This window comes from Canis lupus, chromosome 21 (assembly GCF_003254725.2).
Source record: "Canis lupus dingo isolate Sandy chromosome 21, ASM325472v2, whole genome shotgun sequence".
Taxonomy (NCBI): domain Eukaryota; kingdom Metazoa; phylum Chordata; class Mammalia; order Carnivora; family Canidae; genus Canis; species Canis lupus.
The window spans coordinates 36,696,260-36,708,535 of record NC_064263.1 but is presented as its reverse complement, the minus strand read 5'-3'; positions in this window follow the sequence as shown (position 1 = coordinate 36,708,535).

Sequence of the window (12,276 nt, the reverse complement as noted above, 5' to 3'; positions counted from 1 at the left end):
TCAATGGGTGTCAGTCCCCCTTTTCTGGAGAGGTGAGGGGCTGTTGTTTCCAGCAGGGTGGAGTTTCAACCCAGATCTCTATTTCAGAATGATAACTCCGGTGGATTGTTCTAGGGGGAAACTGAAAGCCCAGAGAAGACTCGACTCTGAAAAGGGATTATTTTGCTAGGATCAATCTGTAAATGTGGAGTTTTAAGAGCTTCAGTTTTTACATCCTCATTATCAGGTACCAGATTCTGGGGCTATAGCCTGTGGCTCCAGTATCTGAATCTCTCTTTAAGAGGACCCAATAATGGACTGGCTTAGCTGCCTCAATTTCCCCAATGTGGTGAGAGCAGTTTGGAAGGACACAATTCAAGCAAGCTCAACTTTATATGGCCATGTACAAGCTGTCTCACTTCTGTTCGTCACATCATTTATTCGTTCATTCATTTGGCAAATATTTATTGAGTGGCAACCAATAAGTGGGCTGCACAGGTGCTGCGGATACAACTTCCATCCTCCCATCTGTGTGGTCATATATGATCCTTTAACATATATGTTAAAAAAACAGCAATGCCATCCCCTCCCAATGCCCATGTGCTGCCAAGGCTTCCCAATGGTCAGTTGCATGCATCCCCGGCCTTTGTGGAAGATAATTAACTGGTCAGAGAACATGGTCCAGTGAAGACAGTCCTGCTGGAAAATCACCGCACTGTGCCGTTTTCTCAAGTTTCATTTTCTAAGATCTCAGCACAGAATTGTGAATCTGAGATCACAGCTCCTGAACTCTTTCTGAGAAAGAGGCTGGGGAAAGATAGATGAAAAGAAATAACTTGTGGGCCACGCTGGCTTCATTACTTCTGGTTGGACTGGAGGTAATATACCCAGAGCGTGAGGCAAGTTCCTCAGTTTGGCAAATCAAGAGTCTTGGCTCAAGTCAAGAGAGTTGAGAGATTTAACCAAGAAAATCTCTATCAATGAGGTTAAACAAGAATGCTGTCACCAAAACAAAAAAGAGTGGAATCCGTGATGCCCAAACTTCCACACCTCACTAAGACACCCTCAAACACTTGCTTTCCCCTCCTGAATCCAGACCATTGTCTTTTCCTCTTATGGACCATTCTAAGAGCCTCCCAAAGGGTCAGCCAGCTGTGAGTCTGCAGAGCCATCCATTCTCCAATGGTGTCTTCGGATTGCTCTGTCTCCAGAAGGAAAGAAGGACCCCAGCTCCTCTTTGCTTAGATACGTCTCTGAGTCCCTGGCGCCGGGTGGGGGTGGGTGGGTGGGAGTGTGTCAGGCTGTTAGCTGGGAATCAAGGCTGCTCCTGGCCCCTCCTGAGTTCCACCTTCTGGTGAGTCTCCCTGTTTCACTCAATATGTATAATTATTAGGACAGGACTGGGGACCGATGGTGTTGAAACCACACCCCACAGGGTTAAACCAGCAGAACATCTAAAGCTTGTTTTTCAGGGAACTATTTCCTCCTAATCAGTTATTATGTCTTTTCAGACCCCACTAATGAACTCACTGGCTGTCTCTGTAAAAGCCTGGACTTGGGGTCAACTGATAGGGTTCCAGCAGAGGAACAAGCGAGACCCTGCATTCCTTACCTGGGGTAAGAGCCCGGGGCCCCATCCAGTTTATGTGGGCTCTCTGAGCTTGCCCATAGCCCCTTCCCCTTGTCCTGAGATAACCTCCTGACGTCATGGGCTGAATTTTGCCTCTTTCTAGTGTTGTCTCTACCCCAAAGCGAACACACGGGATGTATGTTACATGATGTTTGCTAAATGTGCATGCTCCACCTTTCCTCATGACTAGTCATAAGTTACCCTGCCCCTTTCATCAATCTGGTGTCAGCTCCTACTCTGAATTTCCCCTTCAAAAACCCTGGTTGATCCTTCACCTGGAATCTCAGAGATGGTCTTTGCACATCATCAGTTTGCCCTCTCCTCAGGTAGCTGGCCTCCTGAACAAAGCAACCTTCCTTTCCAGCCAACACTGGTGTGTCAAGTATTGGCTCTCAGTCGCTGAGCAGCCCAACTCGGGTTTCCATAACACTGTAGCTTTCTACCTTAGACTTAATTTTCTTTTGTATCCCCATCTCCTTCACAATCCAGCCTAGTTCTCGTTCCTCCCAGGGACTGCTTCTTCCTTCTCTCTCCAGAGAGCCAACCACTCCCTCATCTGCAGGGTCACTTCTGTATTCCAGTGCCTCTCAATGTGTTTTCTGTGTTGAGTTATACCTGACTGGATACTGTGTCTTGCTTGCCCGCAGTGACCTTGACACACCAGGGCATGGACTCTGTGGCGCACAGTGCCCAGTGAATGATAAACAACTGCATATGTGATTTTTTTTTTTCAGTTAAGTGATGAAATGGAAGGGAATAAGTATTCCGAAATAGAAGAGGGGAAGTAAGACCCACTAAATCTGCCTTCTTGGCCAACAGTCAACACCACTTCATAGTGAGGAGCTTCCTTGTCTCCGGGGCTGGGGATTGGGACCTGAGAACAATCCAGACTTTGCCCTCATGGAATATTGCTGAAGAGTGCAGGCCTTGGAGCCAACCCTCTGGGTTTGAAAGCCAGGTCTCTCACTCGCTGTGTAATCTTAGGCAAGTGACCTAACTTAAATCCATCTTGGGTTTTCATCTCTGGGGTAACGATGGACTTTATCATCCAGTTTTGTCATGAGAACAAATGAAAAAGTCCTCGTCTAGCACTTCGAGCAGTGTCTGGCATAGTGAGCATGGGGTAAATGTCAGCTTTTAGTAGAGAGCTCACAGTCAAGCAAGCTTGAGGTAGCATGAAGATCAAAAGAGTCATCACTGAGAGAACACGATTTCCTTAACAGAATCTGCATGCTGGCCTGCAGAAAGGCTCAAGATCTGTTGGGTAGAGTCTGCTGAGATGCTCAGGGATGGGGCTTTGATGCTGGAGGCATGATTTGGGGAAGGACAGATGTGGTGGTTGAGATACTTGTTAACCAGCTCTCAAGTTTTTGCGGGCTTGTTGAGGACGCCAAAAAGGAGCTGGTGGTCTGCGAAGAGAGAGGTGAGACTGTGAGCTCCTCGGGCAAAGAACTTTGCAAGGCAAATGAGTTTTCAAAGCCCCGGCTTCAGAGCTACCTTTGTGTGGTGTGTGATGCAACCCTTTCCTCAGCCTTCCCACAAGGTCCTCATGGTCCTAGCTGCTGGAGTTGGCTTCCTTTCTTCCCCACTCTAGAAGGTGGGGTCTGGGCTCAAGGTAGTTGGTGAGAGCAGTGGTGCCCCCAGGAGGCCAGCGACATCTGTAAAGATGAGGGCAACACAGTGTGAGAAGTTCCATGAGAAAGGCAGTTTGGGTACACTGAGGCAAAAGAGGCAAAAGCAGCCTTGGGAGCAGTGGGAAAGGATCAGCAGATTGCCATTGTGAATGTGCAGTTCAACAGTAGGATAGAGTCAAGTTCAAGTGCCTTGCAGCCGCCCCTCAGGAGTGCTCGCACCAGATAAACTAACACTAAACACTGTATGTCTCTGGGAAGTTCCTGTCACCTCTCATGTTATATCCAACCATGCCCTTTTGCGTGGGGACAGGTAAAGAACATGGCACCTGCCCGCAGAGTTGGCATGGATGTCTCTGTGTGTCTGAAATGCCAACGAGGCCCAAAACACAGCACTGGAAAACTTCCAGAAGCCTCCATGATATTATATACTAGTTCATGGATCAAGCATTTGGATGCCCTAACTCCAATTTGAGACCTCCAAACCCAACTACTTCTAGACATTGTTCAGTGTGTCCTTTTTTGGTTGACTAGCTTTGAGCACTTACTACCCGCTAGATGCTATGCTACATGCTTTACTTGAACCATTTCTCTTCAGCCTCCCTGAAACCTGGTAAGTCCGGGGAAATTATGAGCTTCATGCCACAGATGAGAACATTGAGGTTGAGAGAAGTTAATTGGCCAGCGCAAGATCACACAGCTTGTAAGTAGTAGAGTTGGGATATGGACCCTGCCAGGTCTCTTGGAATCCAAAACCTGAGATCTTAATAACTATGTTAATTGGTTTGGAAGGGACCAGAAATTATCCAGTTCAATCAGTTGCATACCTAGAGGGTGCAACTTGCATTGGCAAGTGCATGGGACCAGGACACTGCTTTTGCTTTGTCAGAGACGCTGCTGCTATGCCACACTGAGCAAGTTACTAAACCTTCCTGGGCACCAGTTTTCTTTTCCAAGAAAAGGGATGGGAAGGGAAGACAGGGGTGGGGAAAGGAAGGGAGAGTAGGGAGGGGGAAGGCGTAGGAGGGGAGGGAGGAGAAGACATAGGAGAACAAGGGGAAGACATAGGAGGGGAGGGAGGGGAGAGGAAAGAGTAAACTGTCTTCCTCATAGGTTTGTTTTAAGGAGCAACTGCAAGTAAAAGCCTAATATAAAGAGTGGAACAGAAGGAAAGCCACCACTTTGTCCTCCTAAACAGACAGCAGGCATATCCTAGTCATCTTTTATGGGGTAGCTAATTTCTGGTACATCTAGCCAAATGTGATTAACAAGGAAAAGTTTAATATAGAACCACTCCCTTTTCTGACTCACTAAAAAAATGAGATAATCTTGAATATTGCATTAAAATAAAGAATTTAAAAGTTGAATTTGATTTTTGGCTGCTCTGTGCTAAGCATTTTCATATGCATTTAATCTCCAGTAATGCAGAATGAGGCTCCCAGATGGTTAAGTGATTTGCCTCCAAACACACAGCTAGTAAGTAGTGAGGATTTGAACCCGGCACTGCCTGATTTTACCTGCAGGCACATTTCCACATAGCAAGGGCTCAGCGCAGATCCATTTGAACACAGAAGCGAAGTGAAGTCACCATAACATCCTGGGAAGGCTCCTAATGTCTCCACGTACCCCAAATGGAAGAGTTTCCTCTGCCATGTCCAAGTCTAAAACCTTACTAAAACCCAACTGCATCTAAACAAATTAACCAACCTCAAAATATATAAAGGGCCAACAGACAAAAAAGGATATATAAGTGATAAAGTATATCACTTGCTGAAGGATAACTTTACCAGTCTTGAAGTAAAGGAGGAATTAAATTTTTAAAAATCAAGGGCTGTATTGAATGTGAAACTTATTTAAAACCATGACATGAAATTAAAAGGTAGACAACAAACTGAAAAAGAGAAGTCTTAAAATGATTAAATATTGAAGCATACGATATGCATGTATGAAGAAATATGCAAATTTTTAAGGAAAGAGACCAAGATCTCAATAGAACAGTAACCCAAGGACACAAAGAAAAAAATTACATAGAACAAAAAACAAATACTAAGCACGTATCCTGGTAAACGTTTGTCCTGAGTAGTAATCAAAGAATTATAGTTTAAAATAATCTTTATCATCAGAATAACATGTAACAGTTTTATAGTTCTTAATATTTACTAAGTACCTAACATATAGAAATTCATTTAATCCTGAAAACTGCCTTAGGAGATAGTGCTATTTCCATTTCATAGGTGAGGAAATTGAGGCCCCTAGAGGCATAATAACTTGCTCAACTCAGAACAAAGTCAACTTTTGTTTAATAAGCTCACGCACAGACATGCAGATTGGGGAAATAATTCAAGAGAAGCAGAAATCTCTATGAAGGCAGTTGTTCACTGAACTGTTATCCAGCTCAGCCCTGTCCTATATAAGTGTAATACAAACCGCATATTTAAAATTTTCTAGGAAACGGGGCACCTGGGTGACTCAGGCGGTTGAGTGTCCAACTCTTTTTTTTTTTTTTTAAAGATTTTGTTTATTTATTCATGAGGGACACAGAGACATAGGCAGAGGGAGAAGCAGGCTTCCTGTGGGGAGCCTGATACAGGACTCGATCCCAGGAGCTTGGGATCACGACCCGAGCCGAAGGCAGATGCTCAACCACTGAGCCACCCAGGCATCCCAACCAACTCTTGATTTCAGCTCAGATTGTGATCTCAGGGTCGTGAGATCGAGCCCCATGTCGGTCACCACTCTGGGCATGGAGCCTGCTTGGGATTCTCTCCTTCCCTCTCCCGCTGCCCCTCTCCTCACCTCCTCACCCGCCCACACCACTTGCATGTTCTCTTGCTCTCTAAAAAACAACAAAAAATAAGATTTTCTAGGAACTATATTCAAAGATTGTTTTAAATGTGAGATTAATTTTAATAATTTACTTTCTTGAACCTAATATTTCCAAATAATAAAATGTCAGCATCAATAATCAATATAAACATTTACAGTGCTTTTTCTTAGAAATCTGGTGCATATTTTAAAGATTTTATTTCTTTATCTGAGACAGAGAGAGAGCAGGAGTGGGGTGAGGGGCAGAGGGAGAAGTAGACTCCCCTCTGAGCAGGACCCTGGAACTCTGGGATCATGACCTGAGACAAAGACAGATGCTTAACTGATTGAGCCATGCAGGCGCCCCTCGTGCATATTTTATCTTCAAAATACACCTCAACCCAGACTAGACACATTTCAAGTGCTCAATAGTCACATGTGGCCAGTGGCTACCTATTCAGATAGCACAGATCCAGAATAGCAGAATATAGAAAATATTCATTAGGAGAATGGTTTAGAAAAGTATAGTCCATCAGTCTCTGGAATTGTATAAATACATAGAAATATATAAAATGTTTATGCTTTGTTAAGTACAAAAAAATCTAAGAATATAAAATATTAGGTCAGTAGATATTTAAAATGTGTCTAAATGCAGACCACAGATGAAAGAGAACGTACAAACATTAAAATAGTTGTGTTAGCATGCTGGGATTTAAGGTTGGTTTCTTTGTCAAATTTTCTTTTCCTTTAAATAGGCATTCAACGTTTATTTCTAGAAAGAAACTTTCCTAAACAGAAGAAAGGCAGGGAGGGAATCTTTCATACAAAAATACAAATACTTGGATATTTTTAATATTTTTTTATAAACCGTATATCCTCATAAATTCCACACACTAGTTATCATATGAGTTTATTCTTGATAAACCTCAGTATTTTTTTGACATAGAATTTAGATTTTGAGATTACTGGCCTCTTTTGTTTGTTTATGTTAATGTTCAAAAAAAGAAAGCTCAGTTACTTAAAAAAAAAAGGTCATTCACAAACCTTTGAATAATACATTATTTGGACAATGGGATGCTAGGACCATTGTTCACATCTAATATACATTTTTAATAGTACATTCTTTTCTTTGACCTATGAGCTATCCTGAAAGCTGACCCAAAACCATGCCATTTTTCTGTGGATTCCTAGAGTTAGAAACCAGTAAATAAAACCCCAGCTACTGCAGAAAAATATAGAAATTTTGATTTCAGTTTTCATTAACATGCCTAGCTCAGAAGTAGAGTCCGGAAAGAAATGTGTGAGTTAGATGAAGAAGGATGACTGGAATCACAAAAATGATTCCAGGATGGAATCCAGATTCATCCCGAATTCAAAAAGATTCCAGAAATGGATGGGTTGGATAAAGGATGACTGGAAGCACAGATGGCCGTGATCCTGAACTTGGAGAGGCAGCCTCTTCTGGGGAGAGGGCATGAGTTTAGGGTCAGAGAAAACAATTCTGGCTCTGCCTTCTACTTTCTTGGAGAACTGCATCTTTGTTTCCAAATCTGTAAAATCAGAGGTCATAAGCTTAATCCTATAGGTAGAGGGTTAAATAAGAGAACCCATTTCCCTAAAGATCTGTGATTCTCAGAGATCATGAAGTGCAACCTCTCGTTTTAGCAGCGTGGTGTAAACAGGCTGGAACCCAACCAGTCTGCCTTGCTGGAGTCGTGGTACTTTGAGGACAAAGGCCTGGAGTCCAGGCTCTGAAGTCAGAGCACTGAATTCCAGTGTCAGCTCCACCAGCTTCTGACACTATGACCTTGAGCAAGTCATTTACACTGTCTGTCTCAGTCACCACACCTCTAAAGTAGGGACAATCATTGTGTCTATTTCTAGACTGATTGTAGTGATTTTAAAAAGTCACACTCAGTAAGGTGTCTGGCATACTGCAAGCTCTTGGTGTTATCTGTTATTCGTAGTAGTCCCTGAAACTTTCTTTGAATGCTTTCAGTGTTTGCAAACCAATTCTTATGATCAGCCTTATTTTATAGTCAGCATGTATATTTTACTCCTCAATTGGTGGAATCTTTACAGTGTAAATGCTAAGGAATTAAATTTTGATAATTCTAGAAAATAAAATAGAGTTGGGGGAGGAGGGGGTGGTATAAGACCACCACTAGAGGGAATGTTGGCAAAGATTTTATCTCTGACTTTCCGGGGCAGGTGGGTTCCACAGAGGGAGAGGCACAGATAGAAGGAAGGGAGGGGAGGAAGTCACAGGTGCAGATGGGTACAGAGGTGTGGTCCTGGTTGAAGGAGAGCTTGCACAAGGTGAGCAGGAAGGCAGGGCTGCACCCTGGAAATCACCATCATTTATTGAGCACTTATTGTATGCTGAGCCCTGTGCCTCGTAATTATTAGTTTGTTTCTGAGAAATGGGAATAATAGGATCTCCTTTATAACCATTGTTGTGAGCACTTCAAGAAATACTGTGGGTCAAATACTTGAACAGTGTTTGACACAGAATATAAAATTAGTTGTTACTATTATGATGATGATGAAAACCCTCCTGTTTCAGATGAGGAAGGCTAAGTGGGCAACATGTCCCAAACCATGGAGCTACTGAGTGGCAGATATCACCCTCCTCTGATTCTGAAACTCTTTACTCTATAGAGCTCACAACTCAAGCCCAGGCTTCCAGCCTCCTCCTGCCCAGCCCAGCCCCACCCCTCAGACTTCCAATGAGGTCACGATGGGCTCTGCTATCACATGGGCCTGGGCTGGGACCCTCATTCTGCCTCTCCCTGACTATGTGACCTGGGCCAGTCACTTCGCCCCTCTACAACTCAATCGGCTCATCTGTGAGGTGGAGGGTCTTTCATCTCACAGGGATTTTATGGGGATTCAATAAGGTTTTCCAAGTAGAGTGCTTAGCTCAATGCTTGGCACATGAAAAGCACTAAGTGGATATTAAGCTATTATCATGAAGTGGGCACCTGGGTTCTTTGTAACCAGAGTTCCACACCACTGATATTTCCACACTCAACCTTTATTCTGGAACAGTCTGTGACAAAAGAAAAATATCCGAAACCTTGGCTTTGACAGCTCTCTCCCTCTTTGTAATATGCCATTTTCTTAATTCAGCACTGTATGAATCAACGTGGCCATCTCTCTGGCCTCTAAATTCATTGATGGCGTCAGCGGGCAATGAAATGCCAGGGCACTTGGATCCAACCGTCTCCCTGCCGTTCTCTGGCTTTCCCTGGGTGAATGGTAACATTTTCAAATGGATAAAAATCTCCAGCCAACGTCGCTCTCCTCCTCCAGAGCAGATTTATTACAGAGTGGTTGGCATTTCCACATGCTCCGCATTTGTCAGTGTCAGATTCATATGCATTCTTAGGTGTCTATACATATATAGGCATAATTTCAATCTCCAGTGAACAAAGGCTATTTTTCTAACTTGGAGATCTTCCAAAAGATCCCTGCATCTCATCTATTTTTAAATGTTTGTGTGATTTAAAAGTATGGTAATATCAAATGATACAGAGGAGGGCTGGATACTCAGCTTCCAGCATCGGATCATGTGCCACGCGTCAGCCGCTTCTATATCCAATATTTACTTGGACGGGTAGGCATTATTCTTGGTCTACAGGGGAGGAAACCGAGGCTCAACCTGATGAGCTATGTGCTCAAAGTGGCACCCGCTCACGACCCGCCAGCTGAGAGTGGGGAGGGTGGGGTGCAAACCACCCTGCTTCCAAATCACATGCTCCTGCATTTATCACAGCTGCCTCTGCAGACTCACTCATGCATTTCAAAGCTATTTACTGAGCACCTACTGTGTGGCATTTTGCCAGGCGCTGGTGAGACAGCGGTGGGGAAAATAAGCAAAAATTCTTGCCTTCAGGGAGCTGACATTCTAGTGGACACACCACACAGATCAGTTCTGTGACTTGGCTTTGTCTTCGTTGGATGACTTGGGGGTGAAGGAACAAGGCAAAAGTGCAAGCGTGGCTGAGGGGTGGTTCCTGTCCTTCCCCAGATCACGGTGGCATGGGACGTGTCCAGGGCAGGCCTTTGGGGAAGGACCGAGGAGAGAGATGGCACATGAGGCTGTGCCTGTTCCTCCCAGGCTTCTGTTCTCTCCTCTGCAGTATTTAGGTCGCTTTCCTCCGGGACTTGGGGCTTTGACAGCACACACTGCTGCTTTAGAGCAAGTCGAGATAACGTGGGCTGTTGAGCAGCAGGCCATGGGGCAAGGCGTTGTTAGGATGGGGAGGATAGAGGAGTTCCAGAATGTTGGGAGCAGGTGCTCAAAAAAATAATAGTGGGCGCACTGTGACCACACATACTCCTTTCCTCAAAATTCCATAGTGGCATCAATGGGAGAATGGTGACTTATCCTCCTGATGATCTTTTTTCAAAAGCAATATCGTCAGCTACCATTCATTCAACAATTCCTGCGGCAGGCACCGTACTACGTTCGTTGTGTGTGTTGTCAAATTTAATTTTAAAAAGAGAGAGAGAGAAGGGAAGAAAGTGAGATTCGGAGAAGCTAGTGAATGGAGAAGTTGAGATTCGCAACTGAATTCGTCCTGGTCTCAAGCTTTTGTCCTTTCCCCCGACACCCAGCTGCCTCTGTGGTTCTCGACAAAGCTTTAAGGAGAATGTGGGATTAATCTGTGATTTGTTCTGAGTCTTTTTTTTTAAATTTTTTACTTATTTATGATAGTCATCAGAGAGAGAGAGAGAGAGAGAGAGAGAGAGAGGCAGAGACATAGGCAGAGGGAGAAGCAGGCTCCATGCACCGGGAGCCTGATGTGGGATTCGATCCCGGGTCTCCAGGATCAGGCCCTGGGCTGAAGGCAGGCGCCAAACCGCTGCGCCACCCAGGGATCCCCGTTCTGAGTCTTTTATACCACCTGGTATAGCTTGCGCACCACCTGGGAGCTTGTTAGAAATGCAGAGTCTCAGGCTCCGAACCAGACTTACCGACTCTGAATTTGCTTTTTAGTGAGACAGGACATACGCGCTCCGAAAGGTGGTAGAGAGATGCTTCTCTCCGGCTCCAAAAATCATTACATCTAGAATTGAATTGATGGCTGCTGTTCAATTTAATCAAGAAGTGGCATTTTTAAAACTTGTTTGGGTGCCTCTTCAACAAAATTGAAATGGAGGAACCACTGAGTGAGCTAAGAAGTTAGCTTTAGAAGAAGAATTTCTGCTTCAGAGATGTTTCCATAGTCTTTCTAGGGAAGGGATGCTCATTGTTAATGATTTTTCCCCCCTCGGTGGGAATTGAGATCACATAGACAGCAGTTTAGAGGATGAATAGTACGTGGGGGTGCAGCCCACTAACCTGGATTTAGGACAAGGTGTATCTTTTATCTCACTTTATGGTCTTAGGCAAATCATTTAATCTATTTATCTAGTGGTCTTGGCCCCGGAATATTCAGAGTAGTAGCTGGGTGTTCTCATGCCATTATCTTGATAATTAGGGAAACTTGTTTTTAAGGCAAGAATATTAAGTGGGCTAATATTCTGGAACCTCAAAAATTCATAGGTGTTTACTAAAATTATTTGTTAGACCCTTCCACCAACCAATAACCCAATCAACCAAACCATTAAAAAGTATTTATTGGGAAGCTGCCATGTGTCCTGGAGTACAAAGGGAATAATGCTCCTGGTACAAAAAATAGTAATTATGAATCCCTTTCTACCTGCTCTCGGTTTCACAGTGATGAGCATAAGAAGCCGAGATGAAGGGCCCTGGGCATGGGGAACTAGGTGGGTGGCAGGGAGAGGACTGTGGTTTGCTTTGCATTTTCCTATTCACCCTTAGCCTGACCCACTTGCCTGGCACCCAGAGCAGAATTTCCAAAGGCCTATTGAGCATCTACCCCTGGAACATAGAGTTGAGGCGCCATGCTGCAAGGCAGAGGAAGTAGAGAGGCCTAGGGTCACCTTAGCTCATTCTCACTTCCATATCTCGTCCCAGAGTCCTAACCACTATACCTTGGGAATATCTTCTCTACTGCCCTCCACATTCTATTCATTAGCCCAAGCCTCTGTTTGTAGGCTTCCTAACATCCAGAACAAATCAGGTCCCCTGCTCCTTCAACAACCTTTAATGGCTCCCATTGGCTTCAGGAGAAAGTTTCCACCTCCTTAGTCTGGCATCCATGAGCCTCTGTGATGTGGCCTCACACTGCCTTTCTAGCACGTTGTTCCCCCCATTCA